The sequence below is a fragment of the Pistacia vera genome, unplaced genomic scaffold (genome assembly GCF_008641045.1).
Source record: "Pistacia vera cultivar Batoury unplaced genomic scaffold, PisVer_v2 Contig716, whole genome shotgun sequence".
NCBI lineage: Eukaryota > Viridiplantae > Streptophyta > Magnoliopsida > Sapindales > Anacardiaceae > Pistacia > Pistacia vera.
Window position 1 is genome coordinate 125909 of NW_022196575.1, and position 14606 is coordinate 140514.

Genomic DNA, 14606 nt, shown 5'->3' on the forward strand with positions numbered 1-14606 from the left:
CAATGCAGCAGTGAAACAGCACCGAACACAGCAGCGAAACAGCAACGATACAGTAGCATTAAGGCGTGCAAAAAACACTGTCCTTAAGATCAGAATTCCGCCCCTACTGGAAGAATCTTCATGTTGCAAAAACGCTTAACAACGGATTGACCTCCAGGATACAATGACAAACCTCCTTTTAGAGTGCACACTCTAATAGAGATTTAGAACAATAATAGAGAAGTAATTGAGTAGTGATGATATTATTTCAACAATGAGAACTAAAATGTGTTTTGACACAGTATGAAAATGGGAGCAAAAAATAATTGGAGTCTACTACAAATGAAAAGGAATTGGTCCTTTTATACACAAAATATTTGGATGTTACTCTCCTAAGAATTAATAGAGTAACAACCAAATTACTCCAATTTATTAATATTATAACAGCTGAAACTATCAATCTCATAATAGCCACCCATGAAACTGCCACTCACCTATTAAAGCTCAAAAAACTGTCATTATACTAATTGCATAACAACCATTTTTAAATTAAAAATTAAAACTATTATTGCTTTAATTGCATAACAGTCCAAAAAGCAATCAACACTTGGTATTTTGAAATACCATAATGGCAGCTATTATCACATTTGGTAGGTTATTTGAAAAAATGTTATCCTGAAAAACTATTTGAATAGAATATGATATAATTAAATCAAATAAGATAGGATTCTGAGAATGTGTATGGTATAATATCTGAAAATTATATATGAGTTGGATAAAAATTAGAATAGTTGTTAGGTACATTTTTTGAAAACATTTTGTGAAAATATTCAGATTATTTTTTAACCCCCTATATTTGTTAATTTAGCTAAACACTCCCCATAATAAAAGTTTATAAATTAATAAAAACACTCCCACCCACTCAAAAACTGTTGGCAGTCGACTACTACCACCAGACGGTAGTCGACAGTTGCCGAAATGGCGCACAACTAGCTAAATTCATTGTGTCATTAACGGCCCAAATATAGCCGTCAACTACGGCCAAAATATGGCTATTACGTAGTGTGATTGACAACAATCCATTCCTTTATGTACTTTGAAATTTTAAGGCCTATAATCACTACCTCGCTTGAAGTTTCCTGAAACTTCAAATTACCACCAATTGTTACAAAAACCCTAGATACCTCCCTTGAGATTTTCAATATCCTCAATACCCTCCCTTAAGTACCGTTTTCTCAACAAACAATTGATAACATAAATGGACAAATTGTTGTAAAATAATGGTGGACATCCACCGCCTTAACTTTGAGGCGGTGAATGGAGGAGGGGACGTTGGCTATAAAAAGCCCCCCTCCCCTTCATTTTGCTATTACAATGAAGTGAAAAAGAAAAGAAGTTTTATAGCCCCCTTCAGCTTTATTTTTTTAAACATTTTGTCTTCCTTTATCTGTTACTCTTATACCACTAAGATTATAACAAGTTATTAGCATGAAGAGCTTAACAAGTGTAACGGTGCACGCCTACTGAAGATACGTATTTTCAACCATACAAATGTTATTTAATCCCTGTTTCTACCTTTATGGTTGGATTTATTTATTATCATTAAATTCCACGTATTTTCAATCCCGCACGTGTTCCTTAATCTCTGTAACCGCCTTTATGGTCGGATTTATTCATTATTTTAATTTTGCCTCCATGGTCGGATTTATTTACCACTGTTAAATTCTGCCTCTATGGCCGGATCTACTTATTATTGTTAAAGTCCGTCTCCATGGTCGGATTTATTTATTACTATTAAATTTCGCCTCTATGGTCGGATTTATTTATTACTGGTAAATTCCATCCTCATGGTCGAATTTATTTATTATTGTTAAAAATCGTCTCTGTGGTTGGATTTATGTATTATTGTTAAATTTTGCCTCTATGGTCGGATCTATTTATTTTTGTTAAATTCCACCTCCATGGCTGTATCTATTTATTATTATTGAATATCGCCTTCATGGATAGATCTATTTTTTCTTGTTGAATACAACCTTTATGGTTGGATTTGCTTTTATTATATTTTCCATATTATATCTGATAAATGAACTTGAACTTTCATAAATAAATATCGTTTTAGAACTTGAAGTTTTAAATACTAATTACAAACATGAAGTTTGTAAAACCGAGACAAAAATTGGACCTGAAATTCCATATCATAAAGATAAAGTTCTGTAAACATCCTTACTTATGTAAAATTTTTTAAGGATGGACTTCAAAATTGAGACATCGATATCTAGTAATGGTGGAGACATTTGTATAGTAGACAGTGCGACAACTCACACCATCCTTCGGGATAGAAAATATTTCTCAGGTTTGACCTTTACTGAGGCTAAAGTACATACCATATCATGATCTGCAAACATAATTGAGGGCTCTGGAAGAGCAACACTTGTGTTACCAAGTGAAATTAAATTAAGTATCCATGATGCTTTATATTCTAGCAATTCCTGAAGAAATTTGCTTAGTTTCAAAGATATACAACTCAATGGAAACCACATTGAAACTTTAAGTGAAAAGGATGGAGAGTTTCTATGCATCACTACTAATATTTCATGCCAGAAGCATGTACTGGAGAATCTTACTACTTTCTCATCAGGGTTATATTACACATTCCAGAAAAATGTTGAAGTCTATGCAGTTATGAACTAGAAGTTCACTGATCTTGAACTTTTTAAAATTTAGCATGTTCGTCTTGGTCATCCAAGATCTGCTATAATGCGTAGGATCATAGAAAACTCCAATGGGCACCCATTAAGGAATTTGAAGATTCTATCACCTAATGAGAGTGCTTGTATTGCTTTCTTATAAGGCAAATTGGCACTTAAGCCATCCATCACTAAAGTTGGTTTAGAATTCCCATCATTTTTACAAAGAATTCATGGGGACATATGTGGACCTATTTATCCACCAAGTGGACCTTTCCGCTACTTTATGGTACTGATTGACGAATCGGCATGATGGTCACATGTTTGTTTACTATCAACCTGTAATGTTGCCTTTGCTAGATTGCTGGAACAAATTATCAGAATATGGGCACACTTTCCAGATTACCCAATTAAAGCAATCCGTTTGGACAATGCTGGTGAGTTTACCGCAAAGACATTTGATGACTATTATATAGCAATGGGAATTGATGTTGAGCACCCAGTACCATATGTAAATACCCATAATGGTATGACAAAGTCATTTATAAAGCGTATCCAATTAATTGTAAGAACTTTGCTATTATGTACGCAATTACCGACTTCTGCCTAGGCTTATATTGTTTTACATGTAGCGACATTGACTGCATATCATCAATATTCTCCAATACAGCTTGTATTTGGACATCAACCTAATATATCCCATTTAAGAACTTTTGGTTATGCTGTGCAAGTTCCAATTGCACCCCTTCAACGCACCAAAATGGGACCCCAATGTCATTTGGGAATATATGTTGGTTATGACTCACCATCTATCATTAGATATTTTGAGCCCCTGACAGGCGATCTGTTTATCACATGTTTCACGGATTACCATTTTGATGAGACAACATTCCCATCTTTAGGGAAAAAGGTAAAGCCTCTTGAAGTAAGGCCTGAACTTTCTTGGAAAGTGAATTCTATGTGTCATTTAGATCCTCACACATCTCAATCTAAAATTGAAGTGCAAAGAATAACACATTTGTAAAATATTGCCAACCAAATGTCTGATGCATTTATAGATGCAACAAAAATAACAAGATCATACATTCCTACTATTAATACACCAGCAAGGATTGCTGTTACCAGTGAGCAATCCATGCAGGCAATGATCTATTCATCTATTACACGCCAGAAATGTGGTAGGCTTGTTGGAGCCAAGGATACTGTTCCTAGGAAACGAAAGACATAAAGTCAAATAGGTGCTAATATTGACAATACTGGAATAATAGATAATTTCACATCTTCTAAACTAACTTGAGAAGAGTTAATAGTCTTGAACGGACACAAACCCCTGAAGAGGAACAAATCCCTAAAGGAATGCAAGAACATAGAAATGAAGAAATTTCTATAAACTATGCTCATGGTAAAGAAATGTGGAATTGTGAAACAACTATTGTCGATAACATATTTTCATATGCAGTAGTTACTAAAATTATGAATGATGAGTTTGCGTCACATTCTGTTGATGAATGTTGACAAAGACATGATTGGCCAAAACGGGAAGAGGCAATTCAAGCAGAATTAACCTTTCTAGCAAAATGTATTGTATTTGGATCTGTAGTCCAAACGCTTGAAAACGTGAAACCCATAGGGTACAAGTGGGTATTCACAAGGAAACGAAATGAGAAAAATGAGATTGCTGGGTATAAGTGTTAGTGTATGCCCTAGGAACCAATCGTGTCTCGGTTCCAAGGTACTATGTTTTGTATATATATGTTAATGTATATATTTTGTATATACTTTTTTTTTTTTATCTTATCAATAGAAGAAAGTGTTCTTATTTCACATGTGGTTTATTGCTTCATTTATATATATGTATTACATGTGAAAGCTAGATGATACAAAACTTTAGAAGATCAAAATCATCAAAGTTCCCTACATAGGTAATATAATTGGGCAACAATATTACATAGTAGGCATGCTAAATGCTCCGTGTAGAATATCATGTGATGGTATTAGTGTGGGTGATTATAAAAGTTATATCACTAGGGCATTTGCATGGATAATAGGTTAGAGAAATATTTATCGAATATGACCATTATGATGAATCACATGGATATTTAAAATGTAGTAAATGATTCATCAAGATCATACTAGTGTATTATTAATCAACATCTGAGATGTCACGGTTGGATTTGCATAAACATATGGTTCATTGGTGTTATAAACTGAAGTAATCATGTATGTGTTAATAAGCCGATCGGCCATGTGTGTTTATGTGTGAGGACAAGTGATAGTCAAGATGGATCCGTTGACTTGGTATAGATGATATCAAGTTCCTAGACAAATGTCAAGATATTGGAAAAGGAAAATCTCCGGTGGGGTATATAAAATGTTACCTGAAAGGTTTTCATGGTGACACGTTCATATGTATTGATTGTCAGTTTGATATAAAATTAAGATAAGGATTTTAACATACCAGTACATATTTTAATTGGGATTAGACAACATAAGGATTTGATTATACAGCGCATATGATTATAAAAGGGTTTGTTGAAGTATATCTTCATTGTGATTAGTGGTTATGGAGCCCTACTATAATCGGTGGGAGTTTGTCATAAAGAGTTAGACAAAACATATCGGAATAGACTATGATATTGAGCCCACGACTAGGCCACAGTGAACCTAAGATGTCATACATAAAAACTAAGGAGAATGGAGAATAGCCAAAGAAAGTTGATTATCCAGGTTTGGCTAGCACCTACCAAGGGTAATAAGCTATTTATATTATATCATTGAATTAGATCAAATGGAGGATTATATAGTTATTATGAATAATTTAAGATTAAATTGCTAATTGGAATTAAATGGAATTCGAATTCATAATAATCATTTTCTTTATATTAAATGAATTTAACAATGGGTTGTAATTGTAAACATATGAACAATTAAGGGTTAAATTGTTATGTAAACAATTTAAGAGTTAAATTGTTAATTGTGATTAAATGTTAATCCAATGTTATTATTTAAAGAAGTTTAACAACTTCATAATAATTAGGAATATTTACAACTCCAAAACAATTATGGAATTGTTAAGGAAGGCCAAAACAATTATTGAATTGTTTACAAGGCTACAATATAAGAAAAAGATATATCAATTTTGAGATAGAGATCAAAATTTCTAAGAACCCTAAATGTCTCTCGGCCTAATTCTTCTTTTACCTTGGTGTGGATAATACTCTTTTATTTAATATCTCTTGAAATTAAAACTCAAGGTTGCTAAGGACTTAAGGTAAAAAAGTATACCTTACTTGTTTCAATTTGGTTGAATTTTTTTGCAAAATGAGAATAACATGTTATAGTATCATGCATCATCTCCATGCATTCCATCTTTCAATAAGGCCTACTAGTGGCTCAAGGTTTCCTGCAAAGTCCGGAATGACTTTGATGAGACGTATTCACCAGTGATGGACGCTATCACTTTCGATACTTGATCAGTTTATCAGGCTCACAAGGACTCGATATGCGTCTCATGGATGTCATCATATGTATTTATATGGCACACTGAATACTGATATCTATATGAAAATCCTTGAAGGATTCAAAGTGCCAGAAGCAAATAAAAGGAACACGTATTCAATAAAGTTGCAAAAAAGTTATATGGGTTAAAACAATCAGAGTGAATGTGTGTATATCGTTCAATGAATATCTGATTAAGGAAGGATACATCAATGATCCTGTATGCCATGTGTCTTTATAACAGGATTTGTAATTGTGGCGGTCTATGTCTATGATATGAACTTAATAGGGACTCTTGAAGAGGTCACAAAGCTACTGAGCACTTAAACAGAGAATTTGAAAAAGATCTAGGGAAAACAAAGTATTGTCTCGGCTTGCAGATCAAGCATTGTTCAGATGGAATTTTTCTCCATCAATCAAATTATACTGAAAAATCTTAAGCGATTTATATAGATAAATCTCACCCCTTGAGCACCCAATGGTAGTTCGGTCTCTTGATCCTAAAAATGATCCATTTCGTCCTAAAGAAGATGACGAAAAGATACTTGGTCCTGCATACCATATCTAAAGCAATAGGTGCATTATTGTATTTGGCACAAAGTATGAGACTAGATATAGCACTTGCAGTGAATCCATTAGGAAGAATTAGCTCTACACTACTCACTAACATTGGAATGAGATACAAACATGTCTTTTGTTACTATAATACCCATATTTTTTTATGGAATTTTATTAAATTTTATTTGTCATTCTGGGGGTAAGTGTAGGAATTTGAAAGTTTGGGAGCATAATGCAAGGCTAAAAAAGTGGGGGCTAACTTGAAATTTTCCAGGTATTTGATGACAGTGACCATTCAAAGAAAAGAAAAAACGGAGAAGAAGAAGGAAAACAGAGGAAAAGAGAAGAAGAAGGAGCAAAGAAAGAGAGAAAAGAAGAAGAAGAGAAAGAGAGGAAGAAGAAGAGAAAGAAGGGAGAGAAGATGAAACGAGAAAAGAGAGAGAGGTGGCGGGAAAAGTGGTTGCCGACGACAAAACTCCGGTGATCGGATAGTGGAGGAAGACCAAGCATATGGGAGGTGAGTAAAGCTTAAAATTTCTCTCTTTGATGAGTTTTAGTTCATCAGATTTGTGTTGGTTTAAATTAAGTGTAATGACATGAGATTACACTAAAATTAGACGATTCGTTCAATAATGTTATGTGGATAGAAACATATGTGTTTCCTAAACAAAAATTTAGTTAAAGATGTGATTTTGATATAAGGGTTTATTATACAAAAATCTGACCATTGGAATTCCGAATTTTTTTGTATGTTTGAGCTTTTTTTTGAAGCTGAATTTAGGATATGTTGTTCTAGACTTCTTGAAGAGTGTTTAGAAATTATTTCACTCAATAAATCGAAGAATTGAATTTTATATAGATTTTGAAGTTGCCTTGTGAATTTTGGAATTTTAGTTTTCTGCTGAACATGTATTTTTGGAAAATGATTTGATGTATCTATTCTTATCCAAATTGAGTAATTTTAAATTTTGTGAATCCTATATGTATAGTTTAGTTCTTGAAGTTTTGTGAAGTTTTGTTAAAGGCCAAATTTTTATGAATTTTACAACTCAGTAACCTCAATTCTGGAAACAGTTGGAAGATTTGAATGAGTTGAAAGAAAATTGTGTTTTAAATAGTTATGATTCTAGAATGACTTGAGAAAATATGGAACAACTTATGTGTCTCTAGAATGCCCATTAAAATTATGGCTAAATTGATTAATGAAATTTTATGAAAATGAGAGTGAACAATGTTTGGTTATGAGACAATTTTGTTCAAGAAGTTATGTTAATCTTTTGGGGTGCGAAGTGTCCAATGATTTTAATATGAGGTTTTACCTAGGGGGACTTATGTATGGAGGATTTATTGGATTTTGTATATAGGGAGGCAGCGGGGACATTGTTAGAGGATTTCAATCTTTTTCGGCTTAAGGGTAGAGCTCCAAAATGGTGAGTGGAAAAAAAATCTAAACCCTAATTTCATTTCAATAAAGTTATCTCTAAATGCATTTATACTTGTTTATGTTTAAATTGCTAAGATGTTTGATTCCTTATAGAAATGAGCTTTATTGCAATGTTATTGTTAGAAATTGTTGATTGACATGAGAAAGATGGAATTTTGATGCTTTGGGCAATAGTTTGAAAAGATTTAATACATCATTCAGAAATATGGTAGGGATTATTTTATGTCATAGTAATATATTTAACTAGTTTTATAGAGGAATTCCATAAAGTTTCAATAGGGGCAAAATAGTAATTTCACACAGAATCACATGTCAAGTGAAAAGTGAGTATGATAAATATAATGTATTAAGTGCTAGCCAAGTATATATGTTGTGTATATGTTAGATTGAATTTACAATGATAATATGGCAATAAGATTAATGTATAGAATGTAGCCAAAAGAAAGAGAAGAAGGGCATGTATAACCTTTGAAGTTGATGGTCATGTAAGAGAATGCAAATTTATGGTATTAAGATTTGTATTTAGAAAGTTGTACAAGGCATGTTTGTTACATTAGAAAAATATTAGAGAGTTGTTTAATGACATGGTTATGTGAATATAAGTTTGAGAAAACTAGTAGCATAATTGGGCAAGTTAGTAGACTTAATAACTAAGTTGTGGCATAGCTTTTTATAGAAGAAATTAGATTGCCCAAAATGTAGATTTCATTCCCTAGTTGAATTGTGTTGTTTTGATATTCCAGTAATAGAATTATAGAAGAGTAGAATTTGTGAGTGATAATGTACTTGTGTACGTGTACATTTTACATAGCATGATAGAATTGAAAAATTACAGAATTATGTAGAACTTATAGAATCGCATACGTACACACGATGCATAGAATTCATAAAAAAAAAAAAATAGAAAATGTTTAAGTTAAGTGTGTTGCTAGAATAGAACTTTTGGCTTTCCAGAAAAGTATAGAAATAAAAGCCTTAGAATTAATAGAATACATGCTAGAGTCAGACACGTATTTTGGGATCCTGCATAGACATCATATAAATGCATGACATAGCATAGCATATATTTTAGAAATTTTAAAATTATTGGAAAATATCTAGCTAATTATTTTTCAGATTTACGGAGCATGTTTTTAGAGGGCTGTTGCGATGGGGACCTTGTGAGCATTCACTGTGTTAGCTAGTGGCAACAGAGATGCAGAAGTTTTCCACGTGCACGCTACCATCAGTGAGCGGTCTCAGAATAGAAAACAGAATTGTACAGTCCGCTGAAGTGCATGTGGATGAGGACTGTACCCAGAAAGAATTTCAGAATATGCTCACACGGCCAGGGTTCCAAATCCATGCCTCAGCCTAGTCCGATCAACAAACCAGAACAAAAAACAGAAAAAAATTTAGAAAGAAAGAAAAATAGAATAAGAAACAGAAAACAGAAAGAAAGAAAGAAAAATAGAATAAGAAACAGAAAACAGAAAGAAAGAAAAATAGAATAAGAAACAGAAAACAGAAAGAAAGAAAAATAGAATAAGAAACAGAAAACAGAAAGAATTTCAGTAAGAAAGAAAAATAGAATTAGAAATAGAAAACAAAAAGAATTTTAGAAAGAAAGAGAGAAAATTTCAGAAAGAATTAGAATTTTTTTTTTTAGAAAGAATACAAACATGATCACTTGCATATGCATCAGACATTTTATGTGCATTGCATCTCATGCATTTATGCATAGATTACATAGTTTATTTTATTATTGCATGTCTGACTAGCCAAGAAAAGAAAATAGAAGCTCATGAGAATATAGAAGAAAATAAAATAGAAGCCCGTGAAAGTAGAGAAGAAAAGAAAATAGAACCCTACAAGAATAAAAAAAGAAGAAGAAGAAGAAGAAGAAATTAGAGATATACAAGAAAAGAACATAAATTATATACATGCTAGAAAATAACAGAAATTAGAAACATGACAAATAGCAAGGAAACTTAGTGATTTGTTGAGTAGAGAAAGAAATAGAAAGTTATAATCTAGTAGAGAAGAGAAATAAAATGATAAAGAATAGCACAACACTAGAAGGATTTAGAAAGATTTGAGAAAAATAAAAGACTGCTAAGTAGTACGCTTGAGAATAAAGAGAGAAAGCAAGCAGAAATTTAGAAGCAGTATAGCAAAAATGGGGACAACGAAGTAAGAGCATAGTTAGATTTGGTTTACTTACTGAGTATTTATAGCTCACCTCGTTGCTTTTTTTTTTTTTTTTTTTCCAGGTATTAGATTGTAGTGGTTGGGAGACGTCAAGCTGGCGAGAGGATTGCACACACTGTCTAATTGAAGAAATTTAATGTGGATTTATATATGTGAGAAATAGTCATTGTGTAATAGTATGTTATAACTGGATTAAGGATAAAATTTTTAGACGAACACCCTTTTTAAGCTAGCAATTTTCTGGATTCTCTCTACAGGACACTCAGTGAATACTTGCCTAGTGAGACATTACAAAAGAAATGAAAATTGGTTGAAATTGTTAGATTTGAAAACATTTGAGAACTTGCATTTACATTTATACATTACATGAGATGTTTTGAAATTATTATATGCTTATGAGAAAAATGTTTTGAGAATAAGTATAGATGTTAGTGGTTTTCAAACCACCCTACATAGTATCCATCCCCCTCATGATATTGATTTGATTCTATGCGTGCATATGATTAATCATTTGCTAGCCCAATTGGGTCGAAGGCTCGAGCAAGGTAGATATCACTACACATGATTTGGTTTACCGGCCCAAGTGGGTCGAAGGCTCGAGCGAGGCAGATATTGCTAGACAAGATATGATTGTGTCGACCCGAGAGATTCTTGGTCTCGCTGGGTCGAAGGCTTGAGCGGTGACCGATTCCGCCAAGCAGGATGGATTTAGTGGTTCAGCCTGCACAATGTTAGATCTTGCCGAGTTGGACGAATTTACCCCTGGGTACTACTTGGGTGAGAGTTTTCACATGTGATTGAGAGATGGTTTGGATATATACATGTATATCATTTATTTGAAATGGAAATTTATAAATGCAAATGTTATCTGTATATGAAATGTTTTTAGAAATGATATTTGTAGAGAAACATAAGTATTGATTTATTTATCATAATAGTTTTTAGAAAAAAGTTTTGCAATGAGAGACTTTAGCATTAGTTATGAAAGATGTTTTATATTATAAAATGTGTTTATGGAAATGAAATTTTATAAGCATGAATGTTTTATTGTATATTGAAATGTTATATTGCATACTAACCCATTCCCCACTCACTGAGCATTTCTAGCTTAGCCTTTGTTTTCAAATGTTTTTCTTTCCCTTCTACCAGGTCAAGAAGGAGATCGTGCAGAGGAGTGAATCCCACTCAAGGTTGGGCCCCATGACTTCATTTCATCATATATTCCATAGTTGTATTTTATTTTTCGCTGCAAAGTTTATGTTTTTTCATCATGATTTATTTCATGTTCTGGATTGTTAAAGATATGGAAAAATCTGATACCATACATTTTATTTTGTAAAAATTTTAGTTGCATTTGTTTATTTGCAAATGATGTTATATTTACTTGTGAGAAAAAAAAAAAAAAGTGCTTATAAATGTTTTAGCTAGAAGAGTTTAATGATGATTTATTTTATAAACAAGTTTCATAGTTTTCCCACACGGCATGTCTCGGTCACCCGAGTCTCATGGGTGCACCTGGAGCCTATGGGATAGGGAGGGTCGGGATGGGTTGTGTCAATTACCTCAGTGGAACAAAAGACTTGGGATTATTTTATCCAAGGAAGTCTAGTAATGATCATAAATTAGTTGGCCATACAGATGCTAGGTATCTTTCTGATCCTCACAGAGCCCGATTGCAGACAAGATATGTTTTCACATTGGTTGCCACTTCCTTCAACCACTCTGAGATTCTTGTGCTTCATGAAGCCAACCAAGAATGCGTATGGTTAAGATCTGTCATCCATCATATTGAAAGTACATGCAAATTGACATATACTTCAGATGCTCTCACAATTATAAATGAAGACAATGCAACATATATTGCTCAAGTCAGGGGAGGATATATCAAAAGAGACAGAACCAAACACGTTTCATTAAAGTTCTTTCACACACACAAACTCCAGCAAAATTGAGAGATTGATGTCAAACAAATACGCTCCAATGATAATCTTGTAGATTTATTCACTAAGGCTTTACCGACATCAACATTTGAAAAGTTAATGTATAACATGGGTATGCGGCAACTCAATAAGTTACAAAATTAATTCTACCATTATGAGGGGGAGTATTGATAAAGAAGAGCAACGATTAGGGGAGTTTTTAGACAAGTATATTGTATTGGACATATGTGCACTGTTTAATTTTTTCCTTGATCAAGTTTTGTCCTACTGGGTTTTCCTGACAAGGTTTTTAATGAGGCAATATGAAACACGTCCAACTTCACGTTGTAGTCGTATTTTTTTACTTAGGTTTTTTTTCCCCAAGGTTTTTCTTGAGTAAGGATAAATACACTTATCTATAAGTAATGGATGTCAAAGGAAGAGTATTGTAAAATAATGGTGGACATCCATCGCCTTAACTTTGACACGGTGAAAGGAGGAAGGGGCGGTGGCTATAGAAAGCACCTTTCTCCTTCATTTTACTATTACAATGAAGTGGAAAAGAAAAGAAGTTTTACAGCCCCCTTGACTTTATTTTCTTAAACATTTGTCTTTGTTCATCGGTTACACTTATACCACTAAGCTTATAGCACAAATCAATTTTTAAACAACTAAAAGGTTCAAAAGCAAAATTCTTAATACAATAAAGTTAATAACAATATTTGAAATTATACAAAATAAAAAGAAAATTAGGAAAATGAATATAAAACACCCATGCCAGAAACTCAGCATCCCGATTGTTATTTAATCTTACTCCCTCGCGACTGCGACAGTCCCCATCCCTGTTCAATCCAAGATAGCCCACAACGCCTTAACACAATAAAACCCAACATTACGCCACACCTCCCTGCCGCCAAAACCAGCCTGAACCTCTTAAAACCCAGATCTAAACTGTTGATAGTTTGCCAACAAAGAAGAAGATAAGCCATACCACTGCAACTGATGGACAGCGTGGCCGGATTTGGCTAAATAGCCTAGCCATGTCATTTCGTTTCGATTAAAAATGAGATGGGTAGGGGCTGATTGGGAGATGCATTAGATTGATTTTCTAAAATGATGTTGGTAAGGATTTGGGTTTTGATAATTGTGGGGTTTTTTTTTTTTTTGGAATTTAATATTTGTAAAGAAACATTGCAATAAAACATGTTAATTTTCACTAATAAACATCAATACTAAATTTGATTATTTGCGTTTGTGTCTAACCATTTTTCTCCAATGAAGTACTGAATACCCTTTTTTAACTTCCTCTTCTCATTTAATTAGCGCATTTTTTTTTTTTTTTATAGAAAAAAGCGCTTTTTAACTATTAATAATTTTCCAAAAATAGTTATCATTTAATTAAATAAAACTATCCTGTTCAAGAACAGCCAAATGTCTGCTTCAAGAAAAGAAACAGGAATTTGGTTAAAAAAAAAAATATATATATATATATATAGCAAAAGTTACATTAAACTACCCTAAGGTTTAATACATAAATCAACTATGGTTGAAAGACCATGTCGACAATGAAAGTATTTCTTGGAGAGGAATACGTAATACACACACACACACAGGTAATGAAAATTTTAATGTGAAACCCTGTAAAATTTGTCTTCTAGTGTGAAACTATCAACAGTTTTACTATGAATAATACTGCATCCACAACCCAATTTCATAACCTTCTTTTACAATCTCAACGTGACAACTGAGTTAGCAACTCACGTTAGCTTCTACCACGCCCAAGACACTAAATGACTTTGAGCAAACACGAATGGTCATTTCTTAAGGACGAACAATCGTTTCTTCATAAGAAATGGTTGTTCCTTATGAATGAACAATCATACATTATGAATGAAACAACCATTTCTTATGAATAGAACAATTATTCCTTTATGAATGAACGGTCGTTCGTCCCTAAAGAAAAATTGTTTGTCTCTAAGGAACGACAATTCATGTTTAGTCAAAGTCGTCAGTTGACGTAGTAGTGCCAACTTTACTAACACGTTAGAGTTGTAAGAGAAAGTTGTGAGATTAGATTGTAAACATTGTATTTTTGTTTACATATTTGTACATTAAAAACTTCAAATGTCAATGCCAAAAGATTTTCAATTATATATGGGCCAAAAATTGTATTGGGCCTAACGAGGCCCAATAACGAAATAAAATTGTTACGGCCCAAGACCTTAGACCAATTCAGATTGGGCCTACGCTTAAATTTACTTTGTGAACTGACTACTCTATGAGTTGAGCTATCCTATAAGTTAAGCTAATCTGGGTCTAGCCCATTAGCCC